This window comes from Podarcis bocagei (assembly GCF_964188305.1).
Source record: "Podarcis bocagei genome assembly, chromosome: 11".
NCBI classification, from domain to species: Eukaryota; Metazoa; Chordata; class Lepidosauria; order Squamata; family Lacertidae; genus Podarcis; species Podarcis bocagei.
Genome location: NC_138136.1, coordinates 48,905,563 through 48,918,542, shown reverse-complemented (window position 1 = coordinate 48,918,542; position 12,980 = coordinate 48,905,563). Strand labels below are relative to the sequence as shown.

At 44.7% G+C, this 12,980-nt stretch overlaps 1 long non-coding RNA gene across 1 annotated transcript in view; it reads right to left on the bottom strand.

Moving 5' to 3' along the window:
• The window catches only part of LOC308597408, a 34,469-nt gene that overhangs the window by 19,808 nt on the left and 1,681 nt on the right, over window positions 1–12,980 (bottom strand). The window contains exon 2 of the long non-coding RNA XR_014012949.1: window positions 1,683–1,856. This is a non-coding gene — a long non-coding RNA (uncharacterized lncRNA). The remainder of the gene's footprint in view (window positions 1–1,682; window positions 1,857–12,980) is intronic.

Below are 12,980 nucleotides of genomic sequence, written 5' to 3'. Positions count from 1 at the left end.
CTAGAGCCAAAGTAGACAATCCAACAGAGATTGGTACCCAGAGTTCCTGTTTCCTTAAGTGTTGACCAATAGCAAGAGCAGGGGTTATAATTCAGGCCGGGAACATGGCTCTGGGGGAGGAATGCTTACCCCTTTCTCCTGTAATTTTCCTGATCACCTCCTCCCACCCATGGGACTTTTGTTGGGGGGGGGGAAGAACCTCCATTAACCATGTGTTTTTATTGAGGGGGGCCCAAAAGGTTCCTTCCTCTCTGCTCCGTTGGGTAAAACATAATGTGAACACATCCTGAATATGTTCAGTTTCCCTATTGGGGCAACTGGTTGCTTCAGGATGATGGAGGTTTTTACTGGCAAGATAAAAGGGGAAGGAGTTAGGATGCCCCCACCTCTCATTTTTGTTCTACAGCTGTCACTGACCAACATGTAAAGAGGCAGGAGACCCAATCACAGATCTCTGCTACTTTGTCTAATCTGGCAACTTACAAAATTATGTGCAATGATGCATATTAGCTTTCCATGTAATCATTCCAGACACCAAGGGCATTTCCAGATTGTCACTATTTTTGAGTGATAAAGGTAAAAAGGGACCCCTGACCATTAGATCCAGTTGTGACCGACTCTGGGGTTGCGGCGCTCATCTCGCTTTACTGGCCAAGGGAGCTGGTGTACAGCTTCCGGGTCATGTGGCCAGCATGACTAAGCTGCTTCTGGAGAACAAGAGCAGCGCACAGAAACACTGTTTACCTTCCCGCCGGAGCGGTACCTATTTATCTACTTGCACTTTGACATGCTTTCGAACTGCTAGGTTGGCAGGAGCTGGGACCGAGGAACGGGAGCTCACCCCGTCGCAGGTATTCGAACTATCAACCTTCTGATTGGCAAGTCCTAGGCCCTGTGGTTTAACCCACAGCGCCACCCGCGTCCCCCCCTTTTTTTTGAGTGGTGCAAAAGCAGGTTGTTCAATTAAAGTTGATTGGGAGATCTTGCGCAGCAAACCCACCTTCCCCAAAGATCAGGCTTTTTCCGGTAAGGAAAGTGAGTGGGAAAATGCTTTGGAAAGTGTGCTTGCTTTGACACAACACCATCTAACCTCCCCACCAACAAATCAGGCTGAATATGCACAATAAGCAGGATATCTGGAAGCACCTAAAAAGCACTGCTCTGCATATAGGGGAAAAAGAGAGCAAAAGAAAAAAACATTGGTTGGCACCAAAGGAATTGCCAAAGGGAGACAAAGGGAAGCCATTTTAATCTGTTGTTACCTAATTAATCACACCGATTAATTGATTAATGCCTTCTGCCTAACAAAAGAGATAAGCAGCGTGGGGTGGCTCTGGAAACAGCTAAGGGGGAATGTGGGCAATGAAGTACAGACTCAAAGGCTGGGGGTGGAAAGAGACAAAAAAAAGAAGATATGAAAGACAAAGGAATGGGGAAGAGAAAGATTTTACATGATAAAAGCAGTTGTCGAATGCATGTCATCTGGTTCTCAAGCACCACAAAATACTGAACACCCCGCCCCCAAAAAAGGAATCACACAGACTTTTGCAGAAATATTCAATTTGGATCACAACAAAAAGCTTTAGTGCAAGGGTTTCCTCTGGTATATGCCCCAGGATACAGCCTGATCAGTGAAGTGAATTGTTAGTGTAATCGAGCTTAATTAAATGTGTATACAGTACCTGGCATTCAAATGGGTTCCTTAGCTGTTAGATTTATAGCCTTGATGGCATGGAGGGCTGCCTTCAGGTGAGGCATTTTAGGCACTAGGCATCTTTTTTTTTAAGGGATTGTCCAGTGCGATCAGTTGCAATGCTGAGAATTCCTCGTCTAATCCCCATTTTATGGAACCCACCCTAGAGTAATAAAAGACATTATCGATTAGAGATGATCTGTGGAATCCGAGAGATAGCAGCATGAGAAATGTTCCTTTCTCTGTACGGAGATGCCGTCCCTGCTTTTATGGCAAATTAATAAAAAACTTATGTTGAGGCAGGCTTCCACAAATGGTAACCTACAAAATGGAATCCAGCCCCCCGCCAGCAGTGGATAGCGACTGCTCAAGAGCTTAGGAAATGCACTGTTTTTGCTGACTGAGAAGGTAGAGCGGGGAGAGAAAGCTGGCCGCTTCATCCATCTGCCATGGGCAGCATTCAGCTTAGTGTGTCACAACCTTGTATAGCCCTGTGTTAGGACAACTGGCTCACATGAAGCAACAACGCAATAAATGCGAAGGCTGCTGTGTTTATATTGTAAACCACCCTGGGATCCTTGGATGAAGGACAGTATAGAAAATTAATTGATAAAAACAAATTAATAAATGTAAGATTCCGGGGTGCCATTGTTGCTTTTGAGGCTTGCACAACCTGCTTCTGTGCTAGTTTTTATAGCTTCCATAATATCTGCGCTATTTAGGTATTCCTTTGCAAATAAACAGACTATTGTGACAACACCCAAGCCAGGGCTTTCTCTTTTCCAGTGGAAACAGACTCCATAAAAACTAGCCATCTGAGTCACCCCACCCGACTTCATCTTAACCATTATCAGGACCAAACTAGATGTGATGTTTTGGAGTAAATGCAATTAGTGTGCATTTTTTGTTTTTGTTTTGTTATCTAAATAAACTGTGGTCCATGACATGTCTGTGGATTTGTGGTTTGAAGACGGGAGATGGCATGCCCATCGCATGAACCGTTCGTATTGATTTTTAATTGTATTTTATTGCTTACTTTATTTCTCAGGAACACTGAAAAGACAAGGTGCTTTCTGTGCGCAAGTTCTGTTAAGCGCAGTGGAACTTTGAGGTCAGCTTAAGTCACTCTGAAATAAGATATCAGAGCACTCCAAATCATTTGCCCATGTACATACACAGAAAATAGGCAACACATGATGATCTGCATTGAATCAGTCGTAATGCACCCCTAATTATAATCTGAGAAGGGGGAGTGAATGTGACTCTCATGAAGGGAGCCTGCACCTCTGAATTTGCCCCTACACCACTGCTCTGCACACAGAAAAGCCTTTCCTGTCCTTTTGGCGTAACTGGTTGCAATTACATGCCTCTTTGCAAAATGACTTATGCAGAGCCTCATGGATGGAGAAGGATTACATAAGGTTTATATCTGTCCTCAGATATAAGTGCAGATGTCCCCCAGGTCCTATTTTAAATGCAAAGGCTCCATCTTGGATAGCATCCCACTTTCTAGCCCTTTAATATTTTCCTGTAATGCTTCGGGACATGCGATATACATAATCCTCCCAGAAAATGGAAAAAGAATGAGGCTCGGAGTTCCATTTGCCCACCTCTTTATACCTCTCTCTAGCCTATAATGAAAGCAAGCTGTGTGGTCTTCAGTGGAAATGAGAACAACTTTTTCCTCTTAGCAACATTTTGGATAAGCTGCTTCTGTTGTTGATGGTATCTTTGGGGGTGGGGTATGTTTATTCTTTTAAATGGAAGATGCTGGTATGAGAAACATCAGAATAATTCAAAGACCATAGGCCTTTCAACATTGATTTGGGAGAGGGACAGATAATTTCAGTCAATTAAACAAACATAAATACAGATGGTAACATTGGCACCAGAAGTAATGGCTCCTCCCCAGTTCCTTCCCCAGCAGCCCAAGGCTCTAACGTCTTGTTTCTTGTTGCTCCACTCTTTTCATTTCTCAGCATGTTCTAGGAGACCAGAGGGAAGGGAAGCAGCAGATGGGGCTCCCTAGATTCTTCAGCAGCCTGCCTCATTTCTGTCTTCCGCTCCCCTCCTCTCCTGCCTTTGAGTCTGGACTGCTCTCTGCCACAGATTCTTCCTGCTCACTAAACCCTGTTCCCTCTTCAGCTTCTGACACCTCCTCCTCCAGGTCTGCTCCCTCTTCTCCCCCTGACCACTTATGGTCGTCCCACCACCATTCCCCTGGTAGCCTTAATCCCTTGGAGGTTCCCCAGCTGGTGCCCTCCAACCACTTCTCTGCCTCCAGCCAGTCCATGACACTTGACCACATACAGTGAAACCTTGGTTTCCGAACTTAATCCGTTCCGGGAGTCCATTTGACTCCCAAAATGGTTCAAAAACCAAGGCACAGCATCAGGAAGCTCCTGCAGCCACTCAGAAGCCTCAGAGGTCATGCCGGATATTCGACTTCCAAAAAACATTTGCAAACCGAAGCAATTATTTATGGGTTTGCGGTGTTCAGGAGTGGATTTGTTCAGCATCTAAGCTGTTCGGGAACCAAGGTTCCACTGTATGTGCCAGGATCCAGCACATGGCCATTGCACAACACAAGGATTGCTCCAAGGGGTAGTGGGTGCCCCTCCAAAATACTTCCTGCTCATCTAGCACTGTTAAGGTCCTTTGTAGCATGGATGAAATTTTTGCACCCCATATAATGCTCTTTGCCACCCTATCAGGCACCCAAAACTAGATCATCTGGAGTGACTTTGATGCACCATCTGTCAGCCCCAATGGGAATATGCAATCCCATCTGCATTCAGAAGCTCAGACAGGGAAGGTTCATAGCTCAGTGGTGGCACAAATGCTTTGTAGACAAATGGTCAATCTCCACTAGCATCTTCACGTAGGACTGGGAAAGACCCTAGGGGCTGGCGAAATTGGCCCTGGGCAGGGGCACAAAAAGCACCTATCAGACTATGGAATGTATGGCGCATATATGTGTGACACCACTGCTGTTGCAGCAAGATCAAACATGGGAGAAGCTGCCCATCCTTCTCGCCCTGTGGTAAAGTGAAATTTTCAGCAGAGTGGAGTGGGATGGGTGGGTTGCTGATACAGCTCCTTGCCGAGGGCACAAGGGACTCTAGGTCTGAAATCCTGGAGAGCTGCCGTCAGTCAGTGTTGTCAGTAATGAACTGGATGGACCAATGGTTTTACTTGGCAGAAGACAGCTTCCTAAGTAACCCTCATATTCATCTATGTTATGTGATACTGTGCAACACAATTCTACTGTGCTAGAATTGTTGTGAGATCATCTACCAATGTGACTTTTTCCTCCCAAGCAGAACCTGGAATTTTGTATGTAACTCCTTAAGCTATCTTGAGGGGGTTTGCTCTGATGCTTAATTCTTATGATGGGTCTAGTGGAGATTTAGGTTTAATGTGTTTCTTGGAGAGAGCACGATATTCTCCTTTTATTTCCCTACGGCTCTGTATGCTTTGAAGATAATTTAAGAATGAAACATGCTTTGGAATAAGCATTAGGATGAGAGCGGAGAAGGGTATTGGATTACCGACCCCATCTCCCTGCGAGGGCTAAATGTAGTCCTCAGAGAAAAGATACATCAGATCATAAACTGATGCTATTTGGATGTTAGCCAAAGGTTAAGAATCCCCCACCCACCCACCCTTTCTGGCATGACTATTAAAAGAAAATAATTGTCAGTCATAACAGGAATACAAATACATCCACTCTTAGAATCTAAGGAAGTGGAGAAAGGAAGATTAGGCTGGTATTCAATGCAATTTTACTCAGAGTAGACCCACTGAAATGAATGTACATGACTAAATTGGGGTTATTAATTCCCCGCCTCATGGGTGGTCATGCGAAGTGGTCACTTTGTATAGATTTGCAAACACACTCACACAAATGTTGGTTTGCAGCAGTGTGCAAAAGAATCTGAGTCTGTACACACCCGCTATTTCATGCAATTGGTGTGCCGTGAACTGAGAGGCACTGTGTGCTCAGATTTATAAGAGCCACTGAACATCTGGTATATTGCATATGTGTGTGTTCATGTATGTGTGCCAGAAATGTCTTTTAAATTAGACCATGTGGAGAAGGCTATACCAGGGCAAATCGTGATGCCCATCATACTATTTTGCATTTCTTCTTCCTAAAATAACTGGAACGCCCAGGGTTACTAGACAGAATGTTTCTATTATTATTATTATTATTATTATTATTATTATTATTATTATTAAGTTCGTATGGACTTACCAGCCAACCTTATGCATATTTACTCTTGCCCACCCTATTCATACTTACTAGAAGTAAGAATTACTAATTCCAGTTTAATTCCCAAGTAAACATGCATAGGGTGCTTCTATTGGATATTTTTGTAATATCTTTTAGAGGCATAGCCATGCTCGTCTGCTGCAGCTAAAACAAGGAAGAGACTCATACAATTTACCAAAGTATATGCAATTTTTGTATACTTTACTTAGCTGGAGAACTTGCCTGCAAAATTCAGAGTGGTGTGAATTCCAAAGGACGGTTGTGTTGAAATGTGCATGCTATTCTGGAAACAGCAGACTTGGTAGCTTTGCCTTTAAATGTGAACTGAATTGAAATTCTCCCCCATCCCTGGTCTGAAGGCATTGAGAATGTGGGCAGCTGCTTCCCCTCCCATTCAGTGGCTCTCCTGGTCCTTTTGCCTGCCCTGTCACAGGGCAAAGGTAATGTCTGTCTTTCTCCAACAGGTGAAGGAGGAGCTTGGGTGAAAGGACCAATGGGATAACAAGATGTCAGGGACAGAGGCTGTCCAGCTTTTTGGTGTATTAGAGTTAAAGAGACAAAGCATTACCTCTGGACCAAGTCCTGGCAGCCCTATGTATGTATGTATGTATGTATGTATGTATGTTAGTTAGTTAGTTTCTATACTGCCCTTTACCTGAGGATCACAGGGTGGTTTATACAGTTGTACCTCGGGTTACATATGTTTCAGGTTACAGACTCCGCTAACCCAGAAATAGTACCTCGGGTTAAGAACTTTGCTTCAGGATGAGAACAGAAATTGTGCTCTGGCGGCGCAACGGCAGCGGGAGGCCCCATTAGCTAAAGTGGTGCTTCAGGTTAAGAACAGTTTCAGGTTAAGAACGGACCTCCGGAACGAAATAAGTACTTAACCCGAGGTACCACTGTAATATTAAAGCACAAAAATACATAATCACAGATAGGTAGCCGTGTTGGTCTGCCATAGTCAAAATAAAAAAATGTGCTACTGGAAGGAATTTTTTTATTAAAAATACATAATGTAGTTCTGAATCCCAGGGATCTTCAGATGAAAGATGGTATATTATTAATTAATTATTGATAAATAATTATTGATAAATAATAATAGCAAAAACAATAAACCCGGCACCACAGCTTAAAAGGCCATAGATTGTTTAATTAGCCGAACGCCTGGGAGAAGATGAATGTGCAGGCCGTAGGTAGGCACTCAGAAAGCCAACACTCTCTGTGGCAAGGTTCTCCGGATCCAGTTGATCTCAGCCAGGAGCTCCCTGTGGAATTTAAAAATTGCAGCATCTTATCCCCACACGGATGCTGTTCCCTCCACCAAGGGTAATAATTTGCAGCCAGAAATGGCATGCCAGTTTCTAAGGGAGCCCGGTTGCTATGGAGAAGAGGGAGGATTCCCTGCGACTGGCAGAGATTCATGCAAGTCCTTTCCTGGGAAATTGCATTCGTCTTTAAAGCCTCACACAAAGGGTCGTTTGGTATCTTGGCTTCACTAGGAGGGTCTCGCTGAGTAGATTTGTGTTGTGTGAAGATGGTTGTCCTTTGATAAATATGGGAACAGCAGTGGGCGGGAGTGATTGTTCTTGTTTTCAGTCCCGTTTTTCCTCCTCTAAAGCAATCTCCAACTTCCACTGATTCCACACTCAGCCCAGCATACTCCTTTAGAAAATTGAAGGATAGCCCAGTCAATAGAGCATGAGACTCTTAATCTCAGGGTCGTCGGTTCAAACCCCACGTTGAGCGGAAAATTCTAGAAGAGCCTTGGGGTCCCTTCCAACTCTACAATTCTATGTCTATGTCTAAGAGCATTCCCGTTCATTACAAAATGCTTTCAGTGCCTCCGGACATTGGATAGGCTAGCACTTTAAGTTCCAGCAAAGTGTGCACAGATTTTTAAAGCACGTCCATCTATTACCTTGAAGGTTAGAGGTTCTTCTTGCCTTGAAACCACAGAATAAAAAAACCGTAGAATTTGAAGGGATACCTGTTATGTACTGAGTTGAATAGGATCCAAACTGCAGCAGTCTGATTGGTCCTAGAACAATAGGATCCAAAATGCAGCAGTCTGATTGGTCCTAGAACAATAGGATTCAGAATGCAGCAGTCTGATTGGTCCTAGAACAATGCAGCAGTATGATTGGTCAGCAGGAGCCACCCAAACCAGCTCCAGATAGAAGTGAATCCACAACCTGATTGGCCTACAGGAGAATTCCGGAATTAGCCAATCACGTGCAGCCCACTGTGTAAATAATTTCTATAAAGCAGATACTTTGAGGGGACTTTCACTCCCTCCTCAGCACTATGAGCTGAATAAAGAACATGAAATCCACTCTTGACTCTGAGTATATTTCAATACCCAAGTCCAACCACCTGCAATACAGGAATCTCAACCAAAACATCCATGGTAGATGGCCACCCAACCTCTGCTTAAAAACCTCCAAGGCACACAACCTCCCAAGGGAGTCCTGTCCCACCATTGAACAGCTCTTACTGTCAGAACGTCCCCCCTGATGTTTAGTAGCAATCTTCTTTCTTGTAACTTGAATCCATCGGTTGGTGTGGAAAAGCTAATCATGTGTGATACTACCCTCTCGTCACATTGAAATCCGTAAGATGTTCTCCTGAGCATAAGCGATTAGGACAAAGCTGTAAAAGTGCTTGAAAGGTCGTAGTAGAATGAGAAGAGGTCTCAGGTCAGAGGCCATAAAATGTAATCCAGCTATGAAAACGTTGCTTCTTGCAAATGTATAACCAGCTACAGAGGTAAGGAGGCATGACCAGGCATTTGTTGGGGCCTCAGTGCAAGCAAAGCCCTCCCTGACCCAACGGAATTGGTGGCTCTCATTTTATGTGACGCATCCACAAGTCTGGTGCCAGATGCAGGCATCATCATGTCAAGGCCCACACCTCTGCAGGAGACCCCTGTTGACCCCCAGAGACTCCAGGCCTTGTTGCTACATTCTGCCCCTCAGCGGTACTGTCACTGCTTAATACACCTGCCATCTCTGGGTCTGGTCCGGTTTACGGGTGGTCGAAGTCCCAGCTGAGGACATTGGGACCGGGGGCAAGATGGCAGGGTGGGAGCAGGAACGAGAGTCCAGAAGCCAGGGGTCTGAGGGTCAGGGAGCAGGGAGTCACGAAGCCAAGGGTCAAGGGTCAAGAAGCCAAATGCAGCAAGGCAGGAAACAAGCTGCTGTGGCAAAGAGCTGAAGGGAAATGCTGACCTTATATCCCTTCCTGGCCCTTGCCACCAGGTGCAGTGAGTTACCAAGCGGTCTCACCTGTGTGGCCGTGCCTTGCCTCTCCAGAACAAACTTAGGAAGGCCCCAGTCCCGCGAAGCCCTACTGGTCACAGGGCCTGGCTCCTGCACGCACTCCTGACACTGGGCATGTAGTTGGTAGGAGGAACAAGGGTGAGGCAATAGGGCAGCATTCTTCACAGGCCTCACCCTCTTCCTCTGGACAGCTGTGTGAGTTGAGCCCACAAAGGGAAGGCAAGTGAATGGGCACTGCCAGTGGGGACCACCGTGATGAAAAGAAGAAGTGAGTGCCACTGAGAGGATCTTGCTTAAAACCTGGAGGCAGAACTAGACAACCATAAAGGCAATGTGGAAGAACCCTTGGTTTTCATCTGTCTCCAAAAGGATCCACCGAGAATCCCCTCCCATGCTCTCAAATCCTGTGATTTTCAAAAATAAAATGAACTTATCCCCCTCCCCTTAACAATTCCTTTTTACTTTTTGTAGGTGTTTTGCCAACTAGGACTGACCTGGTTTTTATTCTGATTGCAGAACTAGGCTTATTTGTTATTCCTTTATTCCTTTCTTTGTTGTTTCTAACTCCCGGTTTTCCTTTTTTGGCCAGATAGCAAGAAACAAATTGCAGCTCTTCCTAGAAAATGTTTGCAAAAGAGGGCAGGATCTTGCACAACTTCTCTGCTTCATTGTTTAATCCTAAACTCTCTTGCTGGACTGGTCGTTCAGGAATTATTATTTTAAACCAAAGATGAATGGCTTGTCTTGCTAATCCTTACCTATTGTTCTTCTTCAAGAAACCTGCAAGAGAAAGTTTACTTACAGGCCTGATGGTTTACTCTCACCCCCACCTTGGTTCCATTGTTGCTGTGCACTTAACGCAAATGATTTTTGTGTTGTTCCTGGCATTAACATCATTACTCACATGATACAGGCATGAGTGCTTCCCTCAAGTGCTCTGCAACAAAGGAGTTTCAGAGCGTTTCTCAATTTTGTATGGGGCTATTACAAATCTCATACTTCTTAGGACCTGGTGGAGTTACACAGCATTACTCAGAGCCTACAGCCAAAGAATTGTGCAGATGTGAAACTTAGTCCTACCGCCACCCACCGCTTCTCGACCTTTTCTCCTTCCTCTGGATTGTATGTCACAGTTTTGCAGTGACAGCGGGAACCACAACAGGCAAAATCCCCGTCAGGATCTCAAATCTAGATGGAGCAGCTCTCTGACCGCTACCTCCTGAGCTTCCTCCATTGCCTGCTCATTTCCTTCCTCTCATAAAAAGCAGCTCCTTTTGATGGGCCTTCTGCAAAGCTTTGCCCCAGGAGCTGTTTTCTCCTTGACTTCTCACTTACTCAGCTATGTGCCTTCCCTATACTTTATCTCCTCAGGTTCCTGCTTTACTTGAACCTCCTACTTTGTCCCACTTCCTTCAGACTCCATTTTGTTTTCAAACCAGTCTCCTCAGGAGGAAACCCCTCATCCTCCCACTGAACTTAAGCACTGCGAACTTCCTTGAGAGTCATGGGCGTAGCCAGACTAGGGCAAAACAATAGACATACTTCACTAACTGACCAAACATGTCGGTTCTGCTCCCCCAACAAAAGTCCTGGCTATGCCCATGTTGAGAGTCCACTCTTTTGCCATTCGTGCCAGAGTTTCTTCTGCTCTGTACCTCAGCTTCCTTTTCCACCAATCTTTCCTTCACATTTCTTTATTTTTGACCCATTTCTTTCCATTACCTAACCTGCACCCTTCAGGCACTTTGCCCTGGGCAACTCACTGTCCCTTAGCTAAATTGTGGGATGCCTTTATAGTCATTGGTCTACCCTGTAAATAATATTTGTGATTTTAATCCAATCCAAACTGGCAACTTTTCCTTACTTCACAGAAATCAGACTACAAACTGCAAACTGAGCAACTGAACGTTCTGAACCATTCTAACAGCACAATATATAGATTTAGGACTACAGTGGTACCTCGGGTTACAGATGCTTCAGGTTACAGATGCTTCAGGTTACAGACTCTGCTAACCCAGAAATAGTACCTCGGGTTAAGAACTTTGCTTCAGGATGAGAACAGAAATTGTGCTCCAGCGGCGTGGCAACAGCAGGAGGCCCCATTAGCTAAAGTGGTACCTCGGGTTAAGAACAGTTTCAGGTTAAGAACGGACCTCAAGAACAAATTAAGTTCTTAACCCGAGGTACCACTGTATATGGAAAAAAGAGAAATTAGCATAATCCTTCAATATCAATCAGTGGTTTCCCTTTTGTATTTTGAGTAACATTTTGTTTGCTACATGGTTGCAGTCAGGACTGTGTGAGCTAAAAATACCCCTAGGATTCTGCACCAAGGTGACTCAAATTCTGCAACCGGTGTAAGAAGAAGAAGAAGAGTTTGGATTTGATATCCCGCCTTTCACTCCCTTTAAGGAGTCTCAAAGCAGCTAACATCCTCCTTTCCCTTCCTCCCCCACAACAAACACTCTGTGAGGTGAGTGGGGCTGAGAGACTTCAGTGAAGTGTGACTGGCCCAAGGTCACCCAGCAGCTGCATGTGGAGGAGCAGGGAAGCGAACCCAGTTCACCAGATTACAAGACTACCGCTCTTAACCACTACACCACACTGGCTCTCAGTAAATTATGCAAATTAAGTATTTTGATACATTTGACTATTTTGCATAATTTGCAGCATGGTTACTCAAGAAGTATGCTCCATTAATTTCAGCGGAGATTCCTCCTAAAGAGGTAGGCATAGGATTGCAGCTCATGTCTGCTTTGGGGATGGGGAAAGAGGTTCATGGATGGAGCTGAACTCCAACCCCTGCAAAATGCTGCTGGGGCGCCTCTGGCTTCAAACATCTCACAAGGAATTTCACAAGCTATTTCCCATGCACTGTCTTTGCTGCCCAAACTGGGAGAAATAAATTGTTTTTGTGTGTTTGTTGTTCTTTTAAAAAGCCAAGTTCTGTCACTGGATTCTGCACCCAATAACCAAATTGTGTGCATTTCTGTCCTCGTGCAAAACTGCAGCCTACAGCACAGAGCCTGCTTGCAGCAGCGCTGAAAAAACAGAGGGTGGGTGGTTCTCAAATGTTTAATATGAATGTGACACACCTTTTTATAGAAGGTGAGGAAGTGAAAACACTGCATCCTAATAAACAGGGGAAACGAAGGCTAAACTACACAGGACTTTGGAGATCCATAATTGAATCTCCTGTGTCTTTCCATTTCTTTTAACAGCAGACTGGGGGGACATGTTTCTAGGAGAAATATGGTCTATATAGAACCTCAGTGCTCAGAGAGAGTATGCCAAAGGATAACAGTTTCTAGGAAGAGAGGATTGTTGGCTTTTGTGTTTAGTTTCTGGCTTCTTGCGGGCTTGAACAAAAGGTTGCTGTGTAATATACAGAGTGATTGTGTAAGTAAGTGCACTTCCCCTGATACTGGAGTGTGGTCACTGTAGTACAGTGATTGTGGTTACTCTGATCACCACATGGGTGTCTGAAGGAAGTTCTCACTGATTAGACCATCAAATGCTTTTCTCGGCAAGCACACTATACAGATGGCAGGTTGGGAAGATATCTAGGCACGTCCCGTGGGAGACACTTGAGGGCTTGCGGAATAAGCAGTCGATGAGTCCAAGGTTTCCATAACGAAATGTTAAAAATAAAGGATTTGTCAGAGCTGTGGTTTCTAAAGTGAGGAGCATGCAGTGAGTCTATAGGGATATCATAGTACATCTGTCAGTT